This window comes from Choloepus didactylus, chromosome 11 (genome assembly GCF_015220235.1).
Source record: "Choloepus didactylus isolate mChoDid1 chromosome 11, mChoDid1.pri, whole genome shotgun sequence".
NCBI classification, from domain to species: Eukaryota; Metazoa; Chordata; class Mammalia; order Pilosa; family Megalonychidae; genus Choloepus; species Choloepus didactylus.
This window is the reverse complement of record NC_051317.1, coordinates 52,252,499-52,266,581: the sequence shown is the minus strand read 5'-3', so window position 1 is coordinate 52,266,581 and position 14,083 is coordinate 52,252,499. Positions and strand designations below refer to the sequence as shown.

Here is a 14,083-nt window from a genome sequence, read left to right as displayed (position 1 = left end):
TCAAAGAAATTGTTGGGGAAAATTTCCCAAACCTTCTACACAACATAAATGCACAAAGCATAAATGCCTAGTGAACTCCAAATAGAATAAATCCAAATAAACCCACTCTGAGACATAGTCTGATCAGACTGTCAAATACTGAAGAGAAGAAGCAAGTTCTGAAAGCAGCAAGAAGAAAGCAATTCACCACATACAAAGGAAACAACATAAGACTAAGTAGTGACTACTCTGCAGCCACCATGGAGGCAAGAAGGCAGTGGCATGACATATTTAAAATTCTGAGAGAGAAAAATTGCCAACCAAGAATTCTTTATCTGGCAAAGCGCTCCTTCAAATTTGAGGGAGAGCTTAAATTTTTCACAGACAAACAAATGCTGAGAGATTTTGCTAATAAAAGACCTGCCCTACTTAAGGTACTACAGAGAGCCCTACTGACAGAGAAACAAAGAAAGGAGAGAGAGATATAGAGAAAGGTTCCATGAAAAAATGCATGAAGATGCATTTTTAAGCCATATAGTGCCCACTGAATATGGTTGGCTTTATTGACATCATAGTCATCATAAGACACAACTGTATATTAAATAATTTTTAATTCCTTATTTCAGAGAGGAATAAACAGACATTGCAGAATGGTGACATTATGAAGGAGAAAACACACTTGATAACACAACTTATTCCATGCTACTCTTTCTTTCACTCTATTTCAAATGGATAACTCAAGTTTATGGTATGGCATTCTTTCTGTAACAGTAGAATTCAGAAGATGAAGATACTTGCCTCACTTTTCTGACTTGCTGATTGTAAATGTGGTCATCTCACTTCACTTGTAAGATTACTCTTAGTTTCCTAATTGATAAAACAGGAATTAGACTAAGAATAATTAAAAACTGTTAAATTTAAGTCTGAAAATATAGAGTTCTTTTGAAAATCCAAAGGAATACTCTTACAGTGTTTGAGACCATGAAAAATGTGTATTCTCAATTATGTTTTATTGGTTGGTGTAGATGAGATGTCATTGTCTGGAGATAGGCATGGAATAGATAGAGCAATGGCATATAGAGAGCAGTGCTGGTGAAAATGTCTACTTATATATGGAAAGACATCTGTTATTGTTGCCATTGAACCACTAAACTTAAGTGGCAATTATTAACTTTTATTTCATACACTAAAACAAAAGAACATTAGTTGTGGACCCAAGATTTGCTATTTATTGCATAGTCAATGGAAACTATGGAACCATTTTAACTTCTGAGATCAGATAGAGAGTTTGGCAAAAAAAAAAAAATCTATTTACTCTCTGATCCCTAAGCTTGTATAATTTACAGTGAGAATTCTTATAAACAAAAGAAAATTATCTCAATGTATTTAGTTCCTTGGTTCAGATAAAAATTTGAATAGCAAGAGTTATGTGTAGGCATGTTCACAAATATACAAAGGAGGAAGAAGGGGAAGTATTGATCTGTATTCACATTTATTCTGCAACCTATGTATGGTGAGAATAATGCAACAATATCCTCATCTGTAAAATTTATAACACAGCCACTATTTTTTTATATCAAATAAGATGATTATAAATATCTGAAAATTAAATACTATTCTGAAACTTTAAAAAATAATAGAGGGGCATATAGGGGAAAAATATACCTATTGGCAAACTAATTAAAGTTAGTAGTATTTTAATGTTCTTTCATCAACAGTAATAAATGTATTATTCCAATAATATGAGTCAACAATGGAGGAGGGGTAGCTAGGGGTGTGGGAGGATTTGAGTTTCCTTTTTTTTGTCTGTATATCTTTTCTGGAGTAATGAAAATGTTCTAAAAACTGAAAAAAAAATTGTGATGGATGCACAGCTGTATGATGGTACTGGGGGCAATTGATTGTACACTTTGGATCTTTGTATAATTATATGGTATGTAAGCAATCTCAATAAATAAAAAATTAAATTAAAAGAAAAGTGCATCTGCATTGAATACTCCCTTCTAAAATAATTTTTCATGATCGCAACCTAAAAAGGGGTATAAAACCAGATCTTGAGATGAGGGAGAGTACAGAACTGGAGAGAAAAAACATACTTGAAACTTTCCCTTCTCTACTATAGTCTTATATATGGTCAGAATAGAATTTTTGAAACATTAATAAATGAAATTTGAAAAAAAATGTACAATCAGCTTATCTTTATTACATTCTTTTAAAATTATTTTAATGTGTTTTTTCAAATGAATTAATGTATTAATATGAGGAATACAATTTTTAATCAATTTAAAAAGTTAAAAAGCAGAATAGGAAGTTAAGGCTTAAACTTTACAGGATTCCTATTTGAAATGATGGAAGTGTTTTAGTAATAGATGGTGGTGATGGTAGCTGAACATTGTGAACATAATTAACAGAACTGAAATATGTATTTAAATGTGATTAAAAGGAGAAATGTTAGATTGCTTATATGGTAACAATAAACATTTTGAGAAAGATCCATGGACCTACACTACACATCGGACCCTATGTTAAACCATGGACTCTAATTAGTAGCACAATTATAAAAATGTGCTAGCATCAATTTTAGCAAAAAGTACACCAATGCAAGGTGTCAATTATATGGTGGTATACGGGAATCCTGTATTTTATGCATGATTGTTTTGTAAACCCACATCTCAAATAAATAAAAAATAAGTAAACAAATAAAAAGTGATGATATATATGAATATATCAATACATATACATATATATACATATATGTGTATATTCACACTTAATTCTACAGGTTAAAATAAACTCTGGAAACATGGCAAAAGGTGAGGGGGAATTGATGGAAGCAAAAGTTGTCTCATAAAAAGTAATTAAAATTTTAGAAAGTCAGCTTTGGGGGACATTTTATTGATAAGTTTGAATTTCCTGTAACTAAATTAGAATGTTAATTACTTCAGGGAAAACAGTTAAGCTTCATTCTTTCTGAGAAAGAGCAAAGAGAGGATAAACTGTGACCTAATTCAATATCATAAAACAAATTGTGAAAATATATACTTTTTATGCAATTTTTCATCAACTGATGAAACTGTTGGAATTTAAGACATATTAAAAATGTATTTGTTCCCAACTTACATAGAAATGTTTTTTTGACTTTTTCATAATAAATGTAATTACATTTATTAAAATCAAAAATAAATAATTCAACTGAAAATAAGACATTTACAGTATGCTCAGTTACGTTCTGAGTACTTTACATATTGTGGTGGATAGTGAAGAACATGAGGTCCCTGTTGTCCCTTTTCCTTCCGTGTCAGCACACTTCCAAGTGCAGTTTGTTGTGGGAGTCTGAAAGCCATTTCAGACCAATTGGAGAAAGCTTTGAGAGAACCCTGGAGGTTCCCCTTGGGTTTGGTCTAGAATTTTGCGAGGTCTGCATTGCAGTTGAACTACTTCCTCTACCTATTCCTGCTACCTTTCCTCCCTTGCATAAGTTTTGATATCAAGAATACTTATTAATAAACATCACAAAAGCTTAATTTTCTCTCACAGTCTGGCACTTCAAAAACCAATCAGCAATATATATATTATGTGATAGATATATAATATAGATCATTTAATATTAAAATAACTCTATGATGTAGAAATGATAGTATTCCCATTTCAAAATAAGAATACAGAGAAAGGCATATATTTGTAAATAAATAAATAAGCATGTGCCTATGGCAAATGCCTCCAAAAAACTAAGAGACAGTAATTTTAAAATTACTCTGGTGAGAATACCTCTGAAGGACAATACCACATTTAGCCACATTTGTCAATCAAATCAATAGTATGCCTATGGAATAAGCAACATTATTTGACAGATGATAGTATCTTTTATTTTCCTATCTGAGCATTTCTGAAAAATCAGACCTGTCTTGTCCAAGCATCGTCTTAACCATTTTTCACACTTTAGATCTATATATATATATATATATATATATTGCTTATATGAGTCTTCAATAGTACCAAAGTCATACTTTCCCACATTCAAATATTTTCCCTAGTTCATACCTTGCTTTTTCTTACCTCAATGTCATCTACTATAATTGTAAGCTCCTGTTAACATGGTTGAAAGCAGTAAGTTTATGTTAAAATGTCATTAGCCTTTGAAAGGACCTTCAAAATATCTTTCCATGTTAATAATCTTCTAGTTATCTTTTAGAAGTTTTCACATTGTCATAGAAACAATGTATCCAACAAAGTGATATATCCATAGCTATTTGGCTCAAAGATTAAATTTTATGTAGTTCCTTTAAAAAGAGTTAAAAACTGTGGAAATATTTTCCCTTATTCCAGATACTGGATAGTTTTTCAGAGATTTAATAAAATCAACTATAGATTTCATTAATTAGAAATACTTACCAGTCACCAAACTAATGTCTTTGATCATGCAGTTCACAGGATTGAAGTGCTTACTTCAATTTAATGCTATAAATATGGATTAGTTATTTCTATGTAAAAGGTGTCAAGATAATAGAAATAAAAACATCAATTAAAAAATACCACCTGTTATGCTTTTTCCTCAAAAAAATTCTTACTAAATTTGTGACATTACAGGGAAAACTATCCAAATTTACATCTTACTCTTAGTTGTGTATTTTACACACTAAAACATTAGAAAACTTTTTAAAATTAATACTACATTTTGACCCAAACAGATATCTATTTCTTTTATATAAGCTCAATATAGTCAATGTTCAATATTTGAGTAAATGGGGTAAATATACTAAAATCTATGCCTCTCATATGCAGCTTAGAATAGCTGATTTCTAAGTTCATTTCCTCCTTGAAATACTTGATTCTATGGTTTCAACAAACCATATGTCTAGCTTTATTGTAAGAATCATAGAGTAAGCTGAAACTCTTCTTATGGGTCAGAAGATGCCTTGGGCACATATGTCACATTCCAGCCATTCTATTGACTCAGCTATAGATCATCTTGATTGGACATGAAAACAAGCCACTGAATCTTGTTCTGCTCCAGTTGTCTCAGTTGAGGATCAAAAAAAAAAGTTTCTATCTGATTGCATTATGGAGAGGACATTCAAATCATGTTATTACTTCTAATCACCTATAGAAAAAACTTGGCTGGTGTACATGGCTTCCTTCTTTCCAGCAGGGCTTTCCAACTGTTCCTTCTGTTAAGATATATTTGGGGTATAGTGGATCTATGGTAGAAATATTCTGATGAAAAAAATTGATGTTAACATGCTAGAAGTAAGGCAGTTCTCTGACAAGGATGCACCAGGACAAGAAGAGAAAAGAATACCAGGAAACAGATAATGATGCTTGTATTAGGGTTCTCTAGGGAAACAGAATCAACAAGAGATATCTATAAATATAAGATTTTATGAAAGTGTCTCATGTTACTGTTCTTTGATATACATGAGTCTAAATTCCATAGGGCAGGCAGCAAACTGGCAACTTGAATGAAGATGTTCGATGAACAGCTCAGACAGTGAACTGGTGACTTTAATGAATGTGTTCAGTAAACTCCTCAGGAAACAAACTGGCAACTTTGAAGAACTACTCAGAAAACAGTTTGCTGGTTAGCAGAAGAAATGAAGGTCTTCTATGTGTCTTGCTTTAAAGTCTTCAACTGATTGGATTAAATCCAGCTGATTTCATTATCTCATTGCAAAAGACATGCCCTTCATAGATGAAATCAGCCATAGCTGCAGCCAATTGACTGATGATTAAATAAACTGGCCTTCTGGTTTATTAACCAGCCACAAATGTCCTTGCAGTAACTGCTGACCAGTGCTTGCTTGACCAGACACCTGGATACCATCACCTGCCTAAGTTGACACATGAACCTAACCATCACAGTCCACCCCTTGTCAACTTGACAGTTAATACACATCACCTTAAACCATACTTTATCTCTAAGTGGAGAACAATAACAGGTATACATTTCACCTAACAATACTCAGCTATCCTGCATACCAGAAATGCACTAAATCTGTCCAGAATAGGGTGCCAGTCCTTGGGTGACATTAACTCTTAAAATTGATTTCCTTTAACCTAAATATCATAAAAAAAAACAAGAATGAAATATTCATGTCATCATAGTCTTCATTTCTATAACTTGTCATGTGGTCACAGTTTGTGTTTATCACTACCTTCTTCCATTACCCATTCCATGTTCACTTTACCTTCAGCAAGCACTTCAGTGGACTATGGTTCTTTGCCTGGTGGGGTGACCCTGACTTTCATTCCTGAAGTTTCTTGACTATTATCAGTCCTGCCTGGATTGGGTTATTGCAGTTTTCCATTCAATTTAATCACAGGGATGGTAGTACTAAGTGAGGCCCAAGTGGATCTGCTGTATGCCAGGAAAGCTCTTTTTTACCTCCATTGTGTAGTTGCAGTGCTGCTTCCCCTTGATAGTCAGGATCAATCACCTCATACAGTAAAGTGATCCTCTTCCTTGCCTGTTGATTTAGAGGCATAAGAAGTCCAAAGTGGCCAGGTGTCAATCTTAACTTCCAGTTCAATGAAATTATTATTGTGTTTCCTGGTGGAAGCACTCCTCCTTTGGGAGCTGACTTGTAGACCAGCAGAACTTAAGCTTCCAGGGACAGAAAGCAAAAATTTTCCTAGTGGATCATGAGGAGTGATAGTGAGTGGTGCCACTCCTGTTTCCACCCATTGATTCCTGGACCTGGCTATGGGATTAACAGCACCATAGAGTGGATGCTGATTCAGAGCATACACAGCCTCCTGGAGAGCACTGCTCCAACCCTGCCAGGTTTTGCCACCTAGTTGTCACTGTAGTTGAGTCTTCAACAGGCCATCCCACCATTCTATCAACCCAGCTGCACCTGGATGATGGGGAACATGGTAAGACCAGAGAATTCCATGAGTATGCGCCCATTCCCTCACTTCATTTTCTATCAAGTGGGTTCCTTTGTCAGAAGCAATGCTATGTGGAATACCATGATGGTGGACAAGGCATTCCATAAGTCCATGGATGGTAGTTTTGGCAGATGCATTTCATGCAGGGAAGGCAAACCCATATCCAGAGTATGTGTCTATTCCAGTAAGAAAAATTTTGCTTCCCCTTCTGTAATGGAAGTGGTCTAATGTAATCAACCTGCCACCATGTAGCAGGCTGATTACCTTGAGGAATGGTGCCATATTGGGGACTGAGTGTGGGTCTCTGCTGCTGGCAGATTTGGCACTTAGCAGTGGCTGTGGCCAGGTCAGCCTTGGTGAGTGGAAGTCCATGTTGTTGAACTGATGCATAACCTCCATCTCTACCACCATGACCACTTTGTTCATGAGCCCAATGGGCAATGACAGAAGTTATGGGGGAAGAGGCTGATTGGTATCCACCAAACAGGTTACCTTATGTACTTGATTATTAAAATCTTATTCTGCTGAAGTCACTATCTGGTGGGCATTCACTGGGACACATATATCTTCTTGTCTTTTACACACTCAGAAATGTCTATCCACATATATCTTCCCCAAACTTCTTTGTCACCAACTTTCCAATCATGTTCCTTCCAAGTCCCTTACCATCCATCCAAGCCTATGAATCAGTATACAAAAGCACCTTCTGGCCAGATCTCCTTCCAAGCAAAGTGAACAACCAGGGGCACTGCTTGAATTTCCACCCAATGGGAGAATTTCTCCTCACCACTGTCCTTCAGGCACATCCCAGTGCTGCAGCAGTCCACTTTTGGGTAGTACCTGAATATTGTGCGGAACCATCTGTAAACTAGGTCCAAGTTTTCTCTTCCCCAGTCAACTGATTGCAAGGAAATCCCCAAGATGTCTTATCTGTTGGCTGGGAAAGAGAAGGTAATGTGGCAGAAGTGGGGGCCATGGGCCTTTGGGCTACTTCCACATGTAACTTAGTTGTGTCTCCAGGACCAGCTCAAGCTCTATCTCATATATACCATTTCCATTTTATGATGGAGTGCTGCTGTGGATTCCCAACTTTATGGCTTGGGGGGTCAGAAAACACCCAGCTCATGATAGGTAACTCAGGTCTCATGGCAACTTGGTGGCCCATGGTTAAGCATTCTGTCTCTACTAAGGCCCAATATCAGGCCAACAGCTGTTTCTCAAATGGAGAGTAGTTATCTGCAGAGGATGGTAAGGCTTTACTCCCAAATCCTAAGGGCCTGAATTGTGATTCTCCTATAGGAGCCTGCCAAAAGCTCCAAGCAGCATCTCTATTTGCTATTGATACTTTCCAGCACCATTGGATCAGCTGGATCATATGATCCAAGTGGCAGAGCAGCTTGCACAGAGGCCTGGACCTGATGCAGAGCCTCATCTTATTCCAATCCCCACTCAAAGCTAGAAGCTTTTCTGGTCACTAGGTAAATGGGCCAGAGTAGCACACCCAAATGAGGAATATGTTGTCTCCAAAGTCCAAAGAGGCTAACTAAGCATTGTGGTTTTGTTTTTTTTTTTTTTTTTTTGGCATAGGAGGAACCAGATGCAACAGCTTATCCTTCACCTTAGGTGGGATGGTGGGATATCTCAACATACCCCACACCACTGGACACCAATAAATTTTACTGATGTGGTAGGACCCCATATTTTTGTTGGATTTATCTCCCATCCTCTGCCATGCAAATACCTTACCAACAAATCTAGAGTAGCTGCTATTTCTTGCTCACTAGGTCCAATCAACATGGTATCATCAATATAATGGAACAGTGTTATGTCTTGTTTGAGGGAGAAATGATCAAGTTCCCTGTGGACATGTTATAACATAAGGCTGGATAGCTGATATACCCCTGAGATAGCACAGTGAATGTATATTCCTGGCCTTTCAGGTGAATGCAAACTGTTTCTGGTGGTCCTTACTAACAGCTATTGATAAAAAAAAAAAAATGCCAGATCAATAACTGCATACCAGGTATCAGGGGATATGTTGATACCACATCTGGAACAGCAGCTGCAATTGCAGTCACCACCTGGTTAAGCTTATGATAATCCACTGTCATCCTCCAAGAACCATCTGTTTTCTGCACAGGCCAAATAGGAGAGTTGAATGGGGATGTGGTAGGAATCACCATCCCTGCATCCTTCAAGTCCTTAACAGTGGCATTAATCTCTGCAATGCCTCCAGGAATTCAGTATTGCTTCTGGTTTAGTATTTTGCTAGGCAAGGGCAGTTCTAGCAGCTTCCACTTGGCTTTTCCCACCACAGTAGCCCTCACTCCATAAGTTAGGGAACCAATGTGAGGATTCTGCCAATTGCTGAGTATGTCCATTCAAATTATGCATTCCATCACTGAGGAAATAATCACAGAATGGTCGAGGGACCCACTAGACCCACTGAGAGATGGAACTGAGATAAGACCCCATTGATCACCTGACCTCCATAAGCCCCAACTCTGACTGGTGGACCAGAGTGATATTTTGGGTCTCTTGGAATTAATCTCACTTCTGAACCGATGTCTAATCTCCCAAATATCTGATCATTTCCCTTTCCCCAATGCACAGTTACCCTGGTAAAAGTCTGTAGGTCCCCCTGGGGAAAGTGGGAGCAAGATTAATGGTATAAATTTTTGGCAGCATAACAGGGTCCTCCAAGTGTACCCAGCCTTATCCTCATTCAAGGGGCTCTGGATCTGTAAACTCTCTCTAGTCTGGGAATTAAGGGGTCATGACTCTGTTCTTATAATTCAAGGTAGACTTTTGTTCACTTGACCTAGAATTCTTCTACTTGTACAGCTCAAGCAAGAATTTAATAGACTGCCCATCTATTTTACTGCTAGGTACTCCATGATCTACTAGCCCATGCCCTAGTCTCTGTGAGTCAGATTATTTTGACTGCTGCCTTGAGCCTGTTTTCCATTATGGTAGCAACACGCACCTTGTCTTTGACAATTAACTGCTGCCACATGGCTTCTGCCCACTTGGGATCTGATTATCCCCATTGTATTAGGATTCCAGCTCAGTGACAGCAGTTCCCACAGGAATAGGTGATTTACATGGAGGGGCAACTATGGAGCTCTTCAGGGATGATGGAGATAGTATCACAAATTTATTCGTCACAGTCCTAGTAAAAGCTGTGTCCTCTGGACATTCCAGGGGTGTGTGAGCATGTCTCAAGAAATACTCCTTGTACCAAATTTTATGAGTTAGGGCTCTCTAGGGAAACAGAATCAACAAGAGATATCTATAAATATAAGATTTTATAAAAGTGTCTCACATTAATGTGGGTATGCACAATTCCAAATTCCATAGAGCAGGTAGCAAACTGTCAACTGCAATGAAGATATTTGATGAACTCCTCAGGCAGTGAACTGGCAACTTCAATGAACATGTTTGATGAACTCCTCAGGAAATGCTTTGCTGGTTAGCCAAAGAATAAATGAAGGCCTTCTATCCATCTTGCTTAAAAGTCTTCAACTGATTGGATTAAATCCAGCTGATTGCATTCTCTCATTGTGAAAGACACACCTTTCATTGACATAATCAGTCACAGCTGCAGCCAATTGACTGATGATTTAACAAGCCAGCATTATGGTTTATTAACCAGCCACAAATGTCCCTGCAGCAACAGTTAGGTCAGTGCTTGCCTGACCAGATACCTGGGTACTATCACTTTCCCAAGTTGACATCCAAACCTAACCATCACAATGCTATAATGAAGTCAGTGTTACTGAGGCAAGTGGCCTATGTCTGGGGAAAAGCCTGATGATAAACAATAAATACATCTATGAAGTTTGAGTAGCTCCACAGCTATTCTCTCCTTTAAAGAATAGGCAGGCATTTGCGAATTGATTTTTGATTCATAAGTATGTATTGTAGGATGGCATGGCTGTTATTTTTGTAGAGCCAAGATGTGCATGCCTTATGCACATTTCATTTGGGTAAGAAATTTAAAAGAACTGTTGAATATGGCAATGAATACTTCTTCAAAGACTCAACATTTATATTTGCCCTAATATATTGAGAAGACACACTGAATGAAGTGGTTTTTCTGGTAGCAAAGAAATAATTGGAAGAGGGTGATGCAATAAGAAGACATCATGGTGAATGTGATAGACGCATGTGAAAATATTTGCATTCTAATTCCAGGAAATGGAGCACCAAATTCTTCTGTATCATAGTTTCTACCTGTAAATTGTCACTCTATAAGTAAACAAGAAACAAAAAACTCAATTTTCCCAACTGAATCTTTATTGAGACACACCACTCCAAATAATATCCACAGAGGAATTCTTCCCAATGGATGGCTCTTTAATCACATCCTACTACTTGTAAAAAGGCATGAAGGAGACAACATTAAATGGCAAAATATGAAAGATTTGGGGATCACCAAAAATTTTTGCTTTTTTATTATTGAGACTGTTCACATACCATAAAATTATCCAAAGATCCAAAGTGTACAATCAATTACCCCCAGTACTATTGTATAGCTGTGCATCCATCACCACAATTAAGGTTTTTTTTTTTTCAATTTTCAGAACATTTTCATTATTCCAGAAAAGAAATAAAGACAAAAAAAAAAAAAGGAAACTCAAATCCTCCCACACCCGTAACCATCCTCCCTCCATTGTTGACTCATAGTATTGGTATGCTACATTTGTTAATGTTAATGAAAGAATGATATATTACTACTAACTGTAGTATATAGTCTGCAATAGGCATATTTTTCCATATGTGCCCCTCTATTATTAATTACCAGTTATAGTATCATATATCTGTTCTGGTTCATGAAAGAGATTTCTAATATTTGTACAGTTAATCATGGACATTGCCCACCACAGAGTTCACTGTTTTATACATTCCCATCTTTTAACCTCCAACTTTCCTTCTGGTGACATATATGACACTGAGCTTCCCCTTTCCACCACATTCATGCACCATTCAGTACTGGCAGTTATTCTCACAGTGTGCTACCATCAACTCTGTCCATTTCTAAACATTTAAGTTAAATCTAGTTGAATATTCTGCTCATAAAAAGCAAATGCTCCCCATTCTTTAGCATTGATCTATATCCTGGTAACATATTTCACATCTATGAGTTTAAATATGATAATTATTTCATATCAGTGAGACCCTGAAATATTTGTCCTTATTTGTCTGGCTTATTTCACTCAATATAGTGCCCTCAAGGTTTCTTCATCAATCCATATTTTGAAGACAGTTTTGTTCACACACCATACATTCCTTCCTAAGTAAACAATTGATGGTTCCCTGTATATCACATATTTGTGTATTCACCACCATCACCACTGTCTATATAAGGACATCTACATTTCTTCCACAAAACAGGAGGAAGAGTCAAATAAGGTAGAGAGACAAAAGAAAAAGAAAAAAGCAAAGCAAAGGAAAAAAAAAAAAAAAGACAGCTGGGAAGCAACCAAAGGAAAGATAGCATTAAACTAAAGTAGAATAAAGAGTCAGACAACATTGCCAATGCCAAGAGTCCCATACCCATCCCTTATGTCCCCCTCTTATATGCATTTAGTTTAGTGTATTGCCTTTGTTACAGTAAAGGAAGCATAATACAATGTTTCTGTTAATTATAGTCCCTAGATTACATTGATTGTATTTTCCCCCAATACCTCCCTATTTTTAACACTTTGTAAGATTGACATTCATTTGTTCTCCCTCATGTAAAAATGTATTTGTATATTTTATCACAATTGTTGAGCACTCTAGTTTACACTAACTTATACAGTCCCAGTCTTTATCTTTCCTCTTTCCTGTGGTGTCCCAAATACTCCTAAACTTCCTCTTTCAACCATACTCACAGTCATCTTTGTTGAGTGTACTTATATTGCTGTGCTACCGTCACCCAAAATTGTGTCCCAAACCACTCATTCCTATCTTTTCCTATCTGTCTGTAGTGCTCCCTTTAGTATTTCCTCTAAAGCAGGTATTTTTTTCACAAACTCTGTCATTGTCTGTTTGTCAAAGAATATTCTAAACTCTCCCTCATATTTGAAGGGCAATTTGCTCATATAAGATTCTTGGTTGGTGGCTTTTCTCTTTCAGTGTCTTAAATATACCATGCCACTTCCTTCTTGCCTCCATGGTTTCTGTTGAGAAATCTGCACATAATATTATCAAGCTTCCTTTGTATGTGATAAATTGCTTTTCTCTTGCTACTTTCAGGATTCTCTTTTTGTCTTTGATGTTTGGTAATCTGATTATTAAGTGTCTTGGCATAAGCCTATTGAGATCTATTCTGTTTGGGGTATGCTGTGCTTCTTGGATGTGTAATTTTATGTCTTTCATAAGAGATGGGAAATTTTCAATGATTGCTTCCTTTTTTATTGCTTCTGACCCTTCTCCCCTGGGACACCCATGGCATGTATATTCAAGTGTTTCATGTTGTCATTCAATTCCTGGAGATGTTGCTCATATTTTTCCATTCTTTTCCCTATGTGTTCTGTGTTTAGAATTTCAGTTTTCTTGTTCTCTAGTTCCTGAGTGTTTTCTTTTGCCTCTTGAAATGTGAAGTTGTATGTCTCCATTGTGTCTTTCATCTCTTGTGTTTTGCCTTTTATTTCCATAGCTTCTTCCAGTTTTTTTGAACTTTTGATTTCTACCTTATGTTCACCCAGTGTTTTCATTATACACTTCATCTCTTTTGCCATATCTTACATAAACTTTTTGAATTGATCTAGCATTTGTTGTTTCAATTCCTGTATCTCAATTGAATGTAAGTTTGTTCCTTTGACTAGGACCTACCTTTGTTTTTCTTAGTGTAGTTTGTAGTTTTGTGTTGTCTAGGCATCTGGTTTCCTTGGTTACCCAATCAGATTTTCCTAGACCAGAATGGGCTCAGGTCCCTGAAGGAGGAAATGTTCAGCACCAGGTTTCTCTGAGGGTGTGTCTTAAAATACTGACACACCCTGTGATGCCTCAAGTTGATGTGCTTTTCCTAACCTGCCCAGCAGGACCTGCCTGTCAGCCTGTCACTCCCAACTGGTGTAAGGAAGTTTGACCCTTTAATTCTCAGCTTAGGTTGTTTCTGGTTTGATTGTTTTACCCCAGGCCCTGGGGTCCTGTTCTTAATTGAAGGCTGATAGTAGAGCTGGGCACAACTTCTTTCTTCCTCGGGAAGATATACCCACCAAGGAGT

The 14,083-nt window shown here is 36.9% G+C and overlaps 1 pseudogene; it reads right to left on the bottom strand.

Annotated features, from left to right (window-relative positions):
* Window positions 1-810: 810 nt before the first annotated feature.
* LOC119506014 lies at window positions 811-9,883 on the bottom strand (annotated as a pseudogene).
* Between the last annotated feature and the right edge of the window lie 4,200 nt (window positions 9,884-14,083).